This window comes from Glandiceps talaboti, chromosome 16 (genome assembly GCF_964340395.1).
Source record: "Glandiceps talaboti chromosome 16, keGlaTala1.1, whole genome shotgun sequence".
In the NCBI taxonomy this organism is placed as follows: Eukaryota; Metazoa; Hemichordata; class Enteropneusta; family Spengelidae; genus Glandiceps; species Glandiceps talaboti.
Window position 1 is genome coordinate 4,470,671 of NC_135564.1, and position 6,008 is coordinate 4,476,678.

Here is a 6,008-nt window from a genome sequence, read left to right on the forward strand (position 1 = left end):
TGCTTCTGTTCACCTCGTCTGACTCCTAAGTTATAAATGTTATACATTTATCTTAAATTATTTACATTTTAGTATCACTGGAGTGTGACGAAGCAGGGTTCGATATTTGCACTGTGGCATCAAAGTTATTGAAAAGAGGCGCTCACAATACTAGTACTGTACTGATCTCGTTAAGTACCGGTATTGTAAGGACGTGCCTAAAATAAATCTGGAATAAACATGAAATTGACACCGGGTATGTATCACCCTAGAGAACACACGAGTCAGGATGAAACGAACACCAAGTTATGCCAATGTAAAACTTTGACCATAGAGAGAGCAACATGGTGTTAGCTCTGTGTATGTGTGTGCCAGGTACAAGTAATCCGAGATACGTGGTTTGAAATGAGAAATAGATCCGATAAATCAACTTACTTACACTGTCTATGTCAAGATGAAGAAGTCAACAGTGTTTCATATCATCTGGTCCATGTCGATTTCAGATCCTAATAGACAACACGTAGGTGGGGGATGACAGCCACCATTAACATTCCTATAATATACCTTAACTGTGCTGGAACAAAGTAAGTTCGGTAGCAGGGTTAATATATTATAGGTGGTTCCAGGATTTAGCGTAATTTAGAAATTACACTTAACTTGTGTACGAAATAAATTGGCTGTTACCTGTGTTTCTTTTAGGTAAATTATGAATATGTTACATGGGGTAGTGAATTTGTGTGAGATTAAAGTGACTAAAACAGATGATATATTTTAAAACAGGGTTACATTTCCCCCCAAGAAATTTTGGTTTGGTCTAAGTTGTCGTCGGTAAATACGGAGCTGGGTCTTGATAAACAAACGGTGAAAGTATCTATTGTTTGCTTCTATAGACAGGACAATGGCTATTCTAATCGAGACTGTGAAGGCACCGCTATAGCGGTATAGTAGTCATTGTACGTTGTTTACAGCAAGTTGGTTGGTTGTCATGTCAACAACACAAAGGCTGGTGACCGACGAGCTCGGTTGGGTTTGTCGCCGCATGTCATTCTATGCTTGCATTATTGTGAATTGTGTAAGTCATGGGTCGTAGTAATCAACCTAAGTAAATGACAGCAGGATTGTTTCCCTCTATACCAATTACACCAAAACGTATATACTATCCACCACAGGTCATGCCATTCGTTACTTATGTTGTCGTGGAGGGGTATAAATGTAGGATAGTGTTCATGCTGTCGAGATAAATAATTGTGTTTAAAGGGGCAACGTGGAATTAGTCACAGTTAAACCCAGTCTGGGCCACAGTCTAATCCACGCAATACAAAGATATCTCTTGTATAGCTTTCCTTCGGAATTTTTTATTCATTACTGTTCGCACCACCCATGATATAAAGTAAAATATGCTATGGGTAGATGTCATTGGATGACGTCACTGTACATAGAGATCAATAGTATCTGAATATCATGTGGTGAAAATCTCAAGGAAACATTGGTAGCTGTTATCTTAATCCGGCTTATAATGTAGAATAAAATAGACAACATATCGAACGCTGTCACCCATGTCAATAAACATGGTGTAGAAACCTTGCTTTCAGTTAATGTAATGAACAACATGTAGATCGATTGTTGTTTTACTCTAATTGAGGGTATCAACCTATTCACTCTATAGTCAGGCCTTGGTCTAGCTAAGAGACTGGTCGTTTGGAAAACTGACCCCAGGTGATGAACAATCATTCAAAAAAGTACAATGATCGGATCTGTGAACAGGAAAAATGTGTGAAGAAAGAGCCCACATAGAATATGCCGGAGGAAGGGTTTAGAAACAGTTAATTGAATATCTGAGAGATTGAGATGCGATAGAATGGACCTGTACGTCATCGTTACCTATCATGGAAGAAGAGAGCTCATGCATGTATGGTGCCAAAGTTTACAACACAAAGAAGATTAATTAGAACGATTTTTTTTCTTCAAAAAGTACAATGGTCAGAAAAATGTGTGAATAAAGAGTCCACATAGAATATTTCTTACTGTCAAGGGAGTTGTTTTCCATCAAATCGTGACGTATCTCCTGTGTTGTAGTTATCCTTGTATATAAATATTTTTGTCTTTTTATGCTCGACTCTTGTGAAAAGAGGCGTATACCTATCAAGGATATCAAGTTGAAATAAGGTGTATTATTATTAATGGGTGGACGGTGTAATAAACTTAATAAGTAACACATGCGCTTGGGTAATATTATAATTTAGCTTATAGATATAAACTGTAAAAATGGTGTATGGATACTATAATGGAACACTTGATTGATAAAAAATAAATAAAAATCAATAAACGATAATTGTTACCCAGATCACAGAACCCCAAACTCGATGGTATGAGCACAGACACATTCTTGAGATCCCCGCTCGCTATCTTACCTCTGGGAATGTTTTCCAATCTCGCCATAGAGGGTGTTTATTTTGTTGTCAAGAAACGGTGTCAGTCGGGAGAACATGCCCGCACTTTTGAAATTTAAGTAAGTTACAGAAGACTGAAAAGTTATATAGTTCAAATAAATTCAAACTTTGTACTGCACCATATATAATACTTGGATAAATCCAAGCTTTCAACCTCAGTCCTCGGGTCTTCAGGAATGTGAAGTGATACATTGTTTACGCATGCGTGACTTCAGCCCGCGTCTCCGTTTAGCGATGGTTCTAATGGGACAATAAGTTCTTTTGACTTTTGACTTAACACTTTGACTTGACTCAAGTTGACTTGCTTGACTCTTTGACTTGACTTTGACTTGACTCTTTGACTTGACTTTGACTTGACTCTTTGACTTGACTTTGACTTGACTCTTTGACTTGACTCTTTGACTTGACTTTGACTTGACTCTTTGACTTGACTCTTTGATTTGACTCTTTGACTTGACTCTTTGACTTGACTTTGACTTGACTCTTTGACTTGACTCTTTGACTTGACTTTTGACTTGACTCTTTGACTTGACTGACTTGACTTTTACTTGACTCTTTCACTTGACTGACTTGACCCTTTGATTTGACTCTTTGACCTGACTCTTTGACTTGACCCTTTGACTTGACTTTGACTTCACTCTTTGACTTGACATTGACTTGACTTTTGACTTGACTCTTTGACTTGACTTTTGACTTGACTTTTGACTTGACTCTTTGACTTGACTTTTGATTTGACTCTTTGACTTGACTTTTGACTTGACTTTTGACTTGACTCTTTGACTTGACTCTTTGACTTGACTTTTGACTTGACTCTTTGACTTGACTTTTGACTTGACTCTTTGACTTGACTTTTGACTTGACTTTTGACTTGACTGACAATGTAAATTACAAGTACTACACAATTAATTGACAATGCAAATTGTAAGTAGTATACAATTCAATTGATGCATATAAACTTCTGTTTTACTTACGGTTGCTGATGTTAGACTTCACCGATGGTGATTAGCAGATACTGCAACAAAATGTTTGTTTGTCAATACATTATTTTCAGTCAAAGTTCAAAGTTAACATTGTCCAAGAGTGAATATGGTTCACTCTAGTTCAAATCCATCTACAACAAGCACTTTCAATATAACAGTGATGAACACATTATAGAATTATAGACACCAAACCATGCTGACAAAAAGGCATAAGCTAAGTTCAATGGCCATTCACCATATACGCACTCTATGCGGTGTTTCCGTAAGTCCAGGGATTGGAACACATTGGAAGCAAATTACTTTTCACTTCAATTCCAGTCCGGATGAAATGTCCATCTCTGTGAGCCTTCAATAATTACAAAGGGAGGGCCGGGAGAAATCAAACCAGGTCTGTGGCATAAAATGTGACCCTCCCCCTAGTCCGTTGTGCTAAAAAGTGACCCTCCCTCAATTTCCTTTCGCTAAAAAGCGGCCCTCTCTAAGTTAAAATATTTAAATGAAAAACATATTTAACACCGCCTCTCTGTGGTATAGTTGTTAGAGTTCAATATCAATAGTCCTAGTCCTGGGTTCGAATCCCACTTGAGACAGGGAATTCCTCCTAGGTAAAATTTTTTAAAGGCATTGTTCTTTCCCACTGTTACCACCACTGTGAATTTGTGTTTGTATAACAAATCGATGCCTGTGTTTGACTCTATCAGCTGAGCTGAAGGCAAGAACTCCAAAAGACAATAGCTGAGTGCACAACTGAAAACCTCAGGAGCGAGGTCAGCATCTCCACTCCAACTCATTATCCCAAATATCTTGTCACACTAGCCCTGTTCCCACATTGCTAGTGAGAGTGAGACCTCCTCACACCACAACTAATAGTTAATTCACTGATATTACTTTACAGTGGTGGCATGTGGAAGCCGTAGGATTTGGAACTGGTGGCAGCGGTGGGAACATGAAAAAATCAGCTGTGCAGTTAGGTGAAAAAACCGAGTCAATGCAAAATGTGACCGAGGACCGACTTGTAAAATGTGACCCCCTCCCATTCCCCGGACCTCACCCTTGTAATTACTGAAGGCGCCCTTAGAGCACTCAGACTAGGGTCACTCCACAAACCACCTGTTAAGAAGTACTCCACAAACAGTTTGGGCGTAGTCCTTTGAAGCGTTGATACACCAATGGAAGGGTTTCACTATCATTGCCTACTTCGTCACTCCAAGTCCAGCTCCGTGTTTTTCCACTTCTCAAACAAAACTTTTGTGTTTTCACCAATTCGGCATATCTGTTGAAAAGGTAACCTTTTCCACAATTTTGGTTGTGAATACTATTATACTATCACGATGACATGCCAAATCCTGGCGACTGTTCCATTTATCACGGCGTTATATACACAGTCTGCAAACTGAGAGTTCCGACATGTTACCTGTCTGGCTACATATACTGACTGTACTCAAACTATGAATACCAGTCTGATTGGCAGAAACTAAGAGTGAATGTGATTGGAAGAAACAAAAATACAGGTGTATAATACAATGAAAAAAGATGGATACTACAGGTGCAGTCAACGAAGCTGTTCTTGCAAATTGCTCTTATTACACAATTTTTCAGTGGGCGGACACTTTTTTCGATCGGTAGCGGGTCGAGGTTAGCAAACAAGGAAGAAATGTGGAGTGGAAATCTTGGTTTTGATACAGTGGGATGGAAAAAATGGAATTGTGGAGGGGGAGTGGGGAGTGCTGTTGTACTTTTATTGGCCCTTATGCCGGCATTGTAAGGGTCCCTGTCGGTCAAGACCAACTAGTGCACAGAGTGATAAATTCCCGGGAATAAATTACACCAGGCGTACTGCTCGACAGGCCTTGTAACCAATAGGAGAAAAACTCTTGTTCTGCCAATTATAGATCAATCAGGCTGAGTATTCGCATTTATTACCAAAATTAAGTGGGTAGGGATGGAGGGTAGACATCCTTCACCACCAGTGGGAGGGTACGTAAGAACAGATAAACATCCTTATTTGTCACTCCGAGGTGGGCTGTAACCTTTATTTGTATGTATGTATGTATGTATGTATGTATGTATGTATGTATGTATGTATGTATGTATGTATGTGTGTGTGTGTGTGTGTGTGTGTCTGTCTGTCTGTCTGTCTGTCTGTATGTATGTATGTATGTATGTATGTATGTATGTATGTATGTGTATGCATGTTTGTATCAGTTTGAGAGGGTGGATGTATGTATGTATACCTATACATACATGTGTACTTATGTAACACACACACACACACACACACACACACACACAAATCTAGTTTTGGAGCCTTTGTTTATTTTACCTATTCTCCTGCCAAAAAGTGTCAGTAAAGCACACATAAAATTTCTGATTTGAGCCAAAACAAAAATGAAACTTATCAAAGTTTAAATGATAACGAGGATTTTATTTGGTAATTACTGATAGTTTGATGGTTATAACAGTGCATGCTGGGAAATTAAGCGTCCCTTACAGTATCCTCTTTAAATTTTTGAGTACAGTGAAAAAACTCACAAAAAAACAAACAAAACAAAACAATGATAAAGTGATATATAACTGAATTGGCGAAATATTATGATAA